Source organism: Eriocheir sinensis, unplaced genomic scaffold (assembly GCF_024679095.1).
Source record: "Eriocheir sinensis breed Jianghai 21 unplaced genomic scaffold, ASM2467909v1 Scaffold779, whole genome shotgun sequence".
Taxonomy (NCBI): Eukaryota; Metazoa; Arthropoda; class Malacostraca; order Decapoda; family Varunidae; genus Eriocheir; species Eriocheir sinensis.
In genome coordinates, this window is record NW_026112141.1 from 83,150 (window position 1) to 93,937 (window position 10,788).

At 38.8% G+C, this 10,788-nt stretch overlaps 1 long non-coding RNA gene across 1 annotated transcript; it reads right to left on the bottom strand.

The window, feature by feature from the left end:
* Positions 1-2,639: 2,639 nt before the first annotated feature.
* LOC126994349 (uncharacterized) lies at positions 2,640-8,594 on the bottom strand. The gene is made up of 3 exons (XR_007749042.1): positions 7,885-8,594; positions 6,741-6,802; positions 2,640-5,902 (listed from the first exon to the last, which is right to left on the bottom strand). It is a non-coding gene; the product is annotated as an uncharacterized LOC126994349 (long non-coding RNA).
* Positions 8,595-10,788: the final 2,194 nt, after the last annotated feature.

Here is a 10,788-nt window from a genome sequence, read left to right on the forward strand (position 1 = left end):
AAGTCAGCATTGAAAGAGATAGCCATGCTGACTCGATCTTATGCAAGCTGATTTAAACTTATGGCCATGCTGACTCATATGCTAATCTTAACTTAAATCCATGTTGAACTCCGAACTCAGCATATCAAGAAAACGATCATGCTGTCATATATAGACCACCATGCTGAGCTCAGAGTGGTTATACAGACTGAAATCAGTAACTTTTTAATGCATGCTGAGTTCAAAATAGGATCAGCATTGAGAAACAGCTAGGCGCCATCCTGAGTGAGCATTGCTGACTTGTTCATAATTAAACCCCTAGTAATAGTAGTAGTAGTAGTAGTAGTAGTAGTAGTAGTAGTAGTAGTAATAGTAGTAGTAGTAGTAGTAGTAGTAGTAGTAGTAGTAGTAGTAGTAGTAGTAGTAGTAGTAGTAGTAGTAGTAGTAGTAGTAGTAGTAGTAGTAGTAGTAGTAGTAGTAGTAGTAGTAGTAGTAGTAGTAGTAGTAGTAGTAGTAGTATGCTGAGCTCAGAAAAGGTCATAGGCTGAGGTGAATTAAGCATATCGCTACAAAAAAGCTTCCTGTACCGACATGCTGAGTTGAGGGATCGAGCCAGCTAGGCCATGCTGACTTCAGACCATGCCGACTTAAAGAAATTCTGGGCCATGCTGAATTTGCTGAGCTTGGCTCCATATGTTTCACGAATGTAGACAGATCAATATTGTTAATGATCGATGACACTTTGCGTACGAGGAACAAATTAAGGCGTAAAGCTCAAATGTAGACAAGTAAATTCAGACTGAACCAAATTTTTCTTCATCAACGTTGTAGTGCGAGAATGGAATAAGCTCCCTGCCTTCCTTCAGTGGTCACACGATTGATTTCCTTTAAAAACAAGCTCGGCCGTCACTTCCTTCAACTCAATATATTAACTAGAGTTGAAATGCAACGTTATGGAGCCATCGGATTAATGTTGAATCACTTAGTTTAAGGACAGGCCACTTAGTCTGGACCATGGGGTCTGGGGCCGTATACACAAATATTCTAAGAATAATACTAAGCCTTGCACTTAACAACTTTTAGCTAAGCATAGGCCCTTAAGTATTACTTAGAATTCCCCTTAGCGGACTCTAAGCTAAGTATTTTTTGAGCAAAATACCGGTATGAAGTGCATCGCCTAGCAAAACGACAACTTGCAAAAGCATTGTATATAGTTACCACAGGACATATTATGCAAAGATGAAATAGCTATAATGAATTCAACACGTTATCTATCTGTACACAAAAGCTTGTTTGGAAACAATAGACACAACAGTGGAGTAAATGATCGACATAAACGAGCCTTCTTCTTCTTCCTCTTGTGGTCTTCATTGCCTATGATCGTTATAAAGGTGCATCTTTTCATGTTTCCGGTGTACCTCCACTATTCTTTTATGTGTTTTGGTAAAATATGCATATTACTGCCCTGACGTCGTCTCCTCAGCCGCCGGTGACAACAAAGGCGTAGCGCGAAGCGTATCACACGGAATTACCAAATAATAAAAGTAAACAAGTAAAAAACAAACTAAATCTAACCAGACCTGACCAAACCTAACTATACCTAGCCTATGACCAACCTAACCTGACCCCTCTAACCCCAAAATGCAATGTGCTAAGATGCGTTAATTCACACTCCTCAATAGTTTGAAGTTTCTTCAATATTCAAGCTGTTTGTCACTGTACTGTATTCAGAGACCAACATACAACACATAATGTATTAGCCTCACGTGAGATGGTTACCATAATTTCAGACTCGTGTGTTCAGTGACTTTCTTGTTTATTTACTTTTATATATATCAACTTTCAGTCAGGTTACTCTGGTATATCTTTGCCTCAGTGGGTCAAGGCACACAATCATTAGTACTATTATAAAATGTTCTAATGTTTCCCGAGCTTCTACACCTATCTGCTGTACTATAGATAGGCATAGGTACTTCTCCATTCATGGAGGCCACTTTTCTCAACTATCTTTGACAGGTCTTCCATTCACATTGTTTCACTCTGCTCCAGTGTCATCATATGCTTTCCCTCTCTGTATATTTCCTTTTTCCAAAGGGGATTGTCTTCAATTTCCAGTGTTATATTAATTTGGCCCACCGGTGTTCACTCATTTCCTCTCTTTGAAACTCAGCTTCCCCTTTGTTAACCTTTCTCAGAAGCTCCACCCCATTTCCCCTGAGAGCATGTGAACACTATCATGCCAACTGGTCTTGAATGACTTCTAATCTCCCGACATCTTAAGTCTTAGTTTTGCTGACCCATACAAGATAGCTGTGGGGTTACTACTTTCCCCATCCAAAAGCAACTTCCATATTCATACTGGCTAATTTCCCTTCTCTACCACTGATGTTAACACCCGTCATTTTCCTTACCTTGGCTTCATTCAGTTTTCTTTGTGCTTTCTCCTATGGCCTCCTTGCTTATCTCAAATGCTAAATAACCTTGTGTTTCTATTACCTCTAAGATATTGTTTCCCAGCACCCGCTGTCCTACTGCTGGTGTGAATTTCCATTATTATGTTTAAAGATAAGTTTCCATTCCATACCAAAGTCATTTAGGATCAGGCAAAATCCTTCCACTAATACTACATCATCTGCATAACCCAGGCAAAGCAATACAACTTCTGATGTGTGGGGCTTTATTACTTTTGCCTATATCCACATATACACATGGAGGAGGGGGAATGATTATGAGCAGAAAGGATTGATTGATTATGTGGCAGTAGATGGAAGACTGAGAAAGGATATCTGTGACGCGAAGGTAGTAAGCGGGATGTTCGATGGCTCTGACCATCTTGCAAAAGTGGGTGTTTGAAAAGAAAGGTGAAGTAAAAAAGGAAATACTGAAGATAGAAAAGTTACAGGAAAAAAGAAATAAAAGATGAGTATAACGTGAAATGGCAGAGGCCTTAAGTGAAAAATGGGAAAGTGTGAAAGATAGTACAGATACTGAAAAAGTTTTTGGAACATTTAAAGAAGTAGTGTTAACTACAACAAAAAAGTGTTAGGGATGAAAGTGGTGAGAGATGGAAAAAGAAAAGGAAATTCATGGTGGACAGAAGAGATAAGGAGGATAGTAAAAGAGAAAAGGGAACTTTTTTAAGAAAACTTAAGAAAGAAATGTGGTTGAGCAAGTAAAAAGGGAAAGGAAAAAGAAATATAGAGAATGCAAAATGAAATTAAAACAAGCAATAAAAGAAAGTAAGAAGAGAGTTGGTGAAGACTTTGGAAAAGACTAAGTGAAAAATATAAAGGGAACAGGAAATCATATTGGAAAGAAGTAAAAAATTAAAGAAAAGCATCACCCCACCCCAAGGAAAATTAATGAAGTTATGGGTGAGAATGGAAAGATGTTCAAAGACGGGGAAGCTGTGAAAGAGACATGGAGAGAATATTTCAAAAACTTAATGAATTTTGATGATGGACATCCAGCAGCTGTTACAGCAACAGTTTTGAGCGGAGGTAGAGGAGGAGTATATAAAGAAAGAAGTATAACATATGAAGAAGTAAATCATGCATTAAAAAGATTAAAAAATGGAAAAGCAGCAGGAACTGATGGAATCAATCAAATATTTTCCTTCAGGATGGTAGGAGAAAAAATAATAGCAAAAGGAAAGAAACTATACGCTGCCTTCATGGACTTTGAAAAAGCTTACGACAGATTCGATTGGATTGCATTGTGGGATGTTTTAAAGATTTATGGTGTGGGAGGAAAACTGCTTAGTGCAATAGTCTTTCTATGAGGATGCATCTGCATGTGTCAAAATTGGTGGAGAAACAAGTGAACATTTTGAGATAAAGGTGGGATTAAGGCAGGGCGTGTCATGTCACCATGGTTGTTCAATATTAATATGGATGGTGTCATGAGATAAATAAAGGGCAAAGTTGGAGTAAAAATGTACGCTGAGGGAAGGCAGTGGGTGCTGAATTCAATCCTGTTTACTGATGACACAGTGCTCATTGCAGAAAATGAAAGTGACTTACAAAACTTGGTCAGTGATTTTCATAGCGTCTGTAAAAGGAGAAAGCTGAAAGTAAATGTCAACAAAAGTAAAGTGATGGTTTGTGAGGGGAGTAGAAGTGAAGTTGTAGATTTTGTATGCCCATATAGAGTGGGAACTGAATGTGAAAAAGAATGCAAAATAATTCTGAATGGTGAAGAAATGGAGGAGGTCAATGAGTTTAAGTACCCTGGATCAGTTATCAGTTGAAAATACAATAATAGTACCAACCCTCACATATGCAAGTGAAACATGGGCCTTGAATGAAAGTCAGAGGTCTAGAGTGCAGGCAGTGGAAATGAGTTATTTGAGGAGTGCTTGTGGTGTGAGTAGAATGGATGGAATAAGTAATGAAAGTGTGTATGAGCGTTTTGGAATGTGTCACGGGGGTGAAGGGAATGAGTGATTTTAAAGTGGTTTGGCCACATGGAGCGAATGGAGGAGAGTAAGATGACCAGAAGGGTGTATGTGAGATTGAGGGAGGGAATGTTAGAGGACGACCTCCAGTGAAATGGAGAGATAGGGTGCAGGAGTACGTTAGGGAGAAGGATGAGAGATCCTTGAGAAACTTTGAGCAGGCAAGGAGGGAATGTCCGGATAGAGAAAGATGGAAACTCCTGCCGTGGCCATCCCCTGGTGGGAGCTCCTAAGGGCAGGCGTCGATGAGATGATGATGATAAATGAATTGAGAGGAATCACAGCAGAAATGTTGAAGTGTGGAGATGAAGTTACTATATGAATGGTCAAGATATGTGAAGTGGCCTGGGAAGGGGGGGGGAGGTCCCAGCAGACTTGACAAAAGCCATCATGGTCCCAGTTTACAAGGGGAAGGGCAGGAGAGGGGAGGTGGGAGTTGTAGGGGTATAAGTCTGCTGAGTGTAGGCTACCTGGAAAGGTATATGGAAAAGTCCTAATTGAGACTGCGCAAAGACTTACAGAAGAGAAAATCAGTGAAGAACAAGGAGACTTCAGGAAGGGAAGAGGATGTGTGGATCAGATATTTTCCTTCAGGATGGTGTTTTATTAGAAAAAATATTAGCAAAAGGAAAAAATACTATGCTGCCTTCATGGATCTAGTTATTCTAAAGAAAGTTCATGACAGAGTCGATTGGCTGGCATTGTGGGACGTCTTAAAGATATATGGTGTGGGAGGAAAACTGCTTTATGCAATAAAGTCTTTCTATGAGGATGCATCTGCATGTGTCAAAATTACTGGAGAAACAAGTGAACATTTTAAGATGAAAGTGGGCTAAGGCAGGGGTGTGTCATGTCATCATGGTTGTTCAATATTTATATGGATGGTGTTATGAGAAATGAAAGGCAAAGTTGGGGAAATTGAAGTAAAAATGTATGCTGAGGGAGGGAGGGAAGTGGGTGATGAATTCAATCTTATTTGCTGATGACACGGTGCTCAATGCAGAAAATGAAAGTGACTTACAAAATTTGGTCAGTGTTTTTGATAGTGTATGTAAAAGGAGAAAGTTGAAAGTAAATGTCAACAAAAGTAAAGTGATGGTTTGTGAGCGGAGTAGAAGGGAGGTTGTAGAGTTTGTATGCCCATATAGAGTGGGCATTGAATGTGAAAAAGAATGCCAAATAATTTTGAATGGTGAAGAAATGGAGGAGGTTAACGAGTTTAAGTACCTTGGATCAGTTATGTGTAAGCATGGTGGTACAGAAGAAGAGAAAAGAGAAAGGGCATTGCAAGGATTGACTGATTGGAGGAGAAGCTGCGGATCCATCTCTGGCATGCCATCTCATTGTTGGGGGCTGAATTTCTCCAAGGCATGGACTGGACCTCTGCCGGACAGCTGGAGAAAGCTGCCATGGCACAAACCCGACTGATGGAGACAACTGATTTCTTCTTCCACATCATGTTTGGCCCTGAAATATGAGTACAAGTTCAAATAAACAACATAATATATATGTATGTATATATATATATATATATATATATATATATATATATATATATATATATATATATATATATATATATATTAATGGGATGTTTTTCTTGATTAGTGTACTATACTAAAAGAGTTAACCGGGTAGCTGCAGGGATCATGTTTCTTAAAGGCCCTCCGAGCGAAAAAAATGAGAAAAATCATCACTCACGCAAACCATTTCATAATATATATCAACACATTTGTGATCAGTTTATGCATCATCTATTTTTGGGGGTTTATATCATGACAAAAATGTGGCCCATCGCTGGTACACGGTAAAGCCACAAATTTGGCCTGTTGCTGCTACCAGGTTAAGTTGGACTATGAATGGACAGATGTTGTTTTAAGAGCATCTGAAATAAACTTATGGGACTGATATATGATAATTAAATCTGTGATATTTATTAAGATGTGTCCAGTGATTTAATTGGCAAAGAATTGCAAAACACAAGCTAAGAAAATAAAAGTACTGAACTGATTGACGTATCGACACGGGAAATGGCCGTCGGAGAAATAAGAATGGATTAGTAATTAATATACCCGAAGCAAGAACTAAAAGACATTGCATCGACATAAGTATATGATAGAATAACAGGCATTATCTACATGAGTTATTTACTGCACAGTGCACACTATATGGGCTGGCAACATTGTCTTATTTTCTAGCAATTGAAGTTGCTTATATTGTGCATTATATTCTTGCATGGGAATAACTGCTTGATGCTGGATGATAAAAACTAAATGATTAAACAATAATGTTATGTGGCGAATACCAGCTTGAGGTCACTCTAGGTCTAGGAGGACTTGCTCGTTGTTGTCAATGTCATCACCATCACTGCAAATAGATACATTACAATTAGAAATGCTTTGGTACCTGCCCTATATCTATATCTATACTTGTCCAGAAGTCAAAACTCTTGACTCATGGACCAATTTGCAATTTTTTGTTCAAAAAGATTTTAGCATTGTTGATTGACTTTAATAGCTATTTGGGAGTAAGACTAAGAATAATCATAAAATTCACTTTTAGATCTTCATAAGAAAGGAAGCTGCAAATAACAAAAGCCATAATATACTGTGAACTAATTAATTTTAAATGTGAAAAAAAAGACATGACCAAAACAAATTAAACAATACTACAATGCTAGCTAGCATGGGTATTAGTATCATTTTGCAACACCCAGGGATTCCTGGGAGGTATTTTACAGGAAGGATAGCTACCGTTCGTTAAGTAGGATCAATGAGGTTAGGTGACGTTTATAATTTTTTGTTAAGTTAAAATAAGGCAACATTCTGAATGATAGTTAGTTTGGTAAAAAATTTACGTCCAAAATCAAAATGTTTGTTTAAAAAATAGTCAGTAACACAAATCGGAAATTTATCTGAGTTAGGAGAGGTGAGCTTATATTAAGTTAGGTATGTCAGAGCAAGGTTTCTAAACAAGTTGATTTGGGATTAAAGGAAAAAAGTCATAAGTGATGCAACCTTGAGTACTAGAGCAAGTTCGGTTTAAGAGCTACCGGTACGTCAAATTGATTTGGTTTGGTTACTAAAAATAAGCAAAGGAAGGTAATTTTGTTAGGACACTTCTGACATTTAAGTTAGGTTAAAAATATCAACTTTTCTAAATAATTGCTGATTTGGTTAAAACTGGCTATCTTAAATAACAGATTAAGTTGAAATAACTATATGTCAATGATAAATTTACCCAGGTTAGGTTTGGTTTATCATTGCTGGGAGGTTAGTCAAGTAAAAATTAAATAACAGACACTAGTGACCCAAATAGGTATTGTTTAGGGTTTGGTAAGGTTGGTGGGAAACGTTTGTTGAAGTCAGTCACAAGATTAACAGGTGTGTTAGGTTTAAAGAGTTGAATATTGTAAAGGATAAGTCTGGCGAGGTAAAATATTGGCTCACCTGTGTTCGTTCCTTGGGCAGGAGTCTGTGGCTGCCGGTGTTGATCACAGGTAAGATACACGTGCACCAGTGATGACTGGACCTTCACAGACTACCTAAGGTGAGTGATAACAGACACTGGATGCCCTCCAGGCGATGGCTGGGGGCTGTATAACGCCAGCCACACACTGCGGCCCGCGGGGCTTCCAGCAAGGTTACTCCCAGGGCTCCTTGTGTGACAGCCTGTGGATGGTGGCAGGCGGTCACCAGCCATCGCTTGGAGGGTCTCCAGTGTCTGTTATCACTCAATCTCTGTCAGCCTGTGAAGGTTGCACCTGCATTTTACCTGTCAGCGAACACCACTTCAGTCGTGATGGCCATGTAGGTGTTTCCAAGGTCCGCCTCGCCGAACCACTCATCTCAGCACGGTCAGCACAGTCCACAGATATTTCAGGATGAGTTTCAAATCATTACACGCCTCCAATTCGTCTAGACGAGGCAGATATATTAGGAGGTGATGCCTTTCATCCCGCTGTAATCCACCATGTTGCAAAACTTATGCATTTTTAACGGTGCTAAGGGAGCTCCTTCCCCGCCTTAAATTTTCCGCCCGCTAAGTGCTCCAGCTTCAGCGCTAAGCGGCCCAGCGCCATTTTAAGTAGAAAACTTAACGATTCTTTGCCGTTAAGTGCACTTAGCGATGCTAAGAACTTTTGTGTATACCGCCCCTGATTTTCTGTGTAAATCTGTAAATTAAAACCTATCCGAAAGCTATGACGTAATGTTTAAACCTCCGCGTACCCAATCAGCTGTTTTAATCAGCTGATCGGTCACCTCAGCGCGTACACTACTGATATATCGTTTCCGGAGTCACCACACCCGTACAGAACATGTTTATTGCATGACTTAACCTGTGACCTAGCATACCAAGACACGAGGGATAGCTGAAATAATCTTATAGACTTACGAAAAAATAACGTTTTTTTTTCAGAATGGCAACACCGCCCGCTTGCCATAATAATTCTTCCACCTTGTCATATCTAACTCTTTTTCCACCTTTCTCGCCCCCTGCACGCATAATAGTTAATGGTATACTTAACGGTAACACCAATTAAGGGCTGATATCGAATTAAGCCGTGATGGGAAGATCGTTCGTAAGATTTACCCCCTAAATACGGGAAGAGAGAGAGATGCTGACTTTAAATGCTGACTTCATATATCACTTTTCTTCATCGAGTCTAGCTGAGCCATGCTGAATGCTGAGCCACAAGACATCTATAACAATCAAGCCTAGGCTGAGCTCTGAAAATAGAGGCCATACATATGCTGATAACATGCTGATCGAGCTGAAGCATATCGCTACAAAAATCTTCCTATTTAACAACATATGCTGAGTTGGACGAGGCCATGGATACTGGCTTCAGACAATTAATGCATGCTGACTTAAAGGAAGGTCACGTACAGCACTCAAAAACGTTTATGCTGAGCTGATATAAATTGAGCATAAAAAATGGCCATGCTGTAACTTGTATGTTAATTAAGCCATGCTGATCAAATCCTTACTAAACTCAGATTAACAAAGTCAGCATATTATATTTATAGCATAGAATTGGTATGAAAAAATCGGTCATGCTGAGTACACCCTGACATCATTGAATATTTAATGCTGTCATGGTGATATCTTGACCATCCTGAGTTCAAAATAGTCAGCATTGATACACAGGCTATGCTGAGTGAGAATTAACATTACTGACTTAATAAACCCCCATATGCTGAGCTCAGATGGGAAACTAACACATGCTGACTGATTCTGGGCCATGAGGTTGTTGACCAATCCTTCCCCACTTATAAATTACTTGCAATACTTATAGGCTACTTTTGTGACTCCGTGTAGGCCTACATTCCATAATACTCAACCTAACCTCAATCCTCTCTTTCTCTATACCAACTGGATTTAGACATTAAAATTCTTCCTTATGAACTGTTCTTATAAATTACTTGCAATACTTATGGGCTACTTTTGTGATTCTGTGTAGGCCTATATAGTCATTCCATATTCAACCTAACCTCGATCCTCTTTCTCTCTATACCAACTGGATTTAGACATTAAAATTCTTCCTTATGAACTGTTGTTATAAATTACTTGCAATACTTATAGGCTACTTTTGTGATTCTGTGTAGGCCTATATAATCATTCCATATTCAACCTAACCTCGATCCTCTCTCTTTCTATACCAACTGGATTTAGCAATTAAAATTCTTCCTTTGGGGGTGTAATTAATCTCTGTAGGCCTCACTCAATCTGATGCCTTGGAACTTGGATACATAGTCAGTATTAATATATCTGAGTGCTGTGTTGGGTAATTAATCACTAATTGATCCTATTAAATACTGTTTGGGGACATAATTAATTCTCGGTCAATCCTTGTTCATTGATATGCTCAGGAACTTAGATTATAAACAAGTCTGAACTTTCAACAGTAAATACATAGTAAATTCTGACAGCACGGGACTTTTCCAAACAGTCAAATTCCCTCTATATAAATAGTTTGTGGGTGGCTGGGGAGCTAATTCATTCTCCTAGGTCAACCCTCCCTCTTTCAATGTGATGGTTTAGCCCCTTGAATTTTTGCCGGTACTAATTATAAGCTTTCAAGTGTTAAATATATAGCAAATTCTGAATACAAGTCCTTTGCAGATGGCTAGACTCCCTCACTCAATCCCTTCCTACACAGTTCTCCTTACATAATAGACTCATTGTTATTAAGTCAGTAATAAGCATCTAAGCAGAATAATGACCAAGATAAGCTATAGATGAAATTAATATAGATATATGTAGACAGAACCTCACAAGTTAAGCTATTTCCAGTTTCCAAGGGCTGAGTTAAGCTGGGAGTTAGGTTAGATCCTCGCATGAATTTAAGC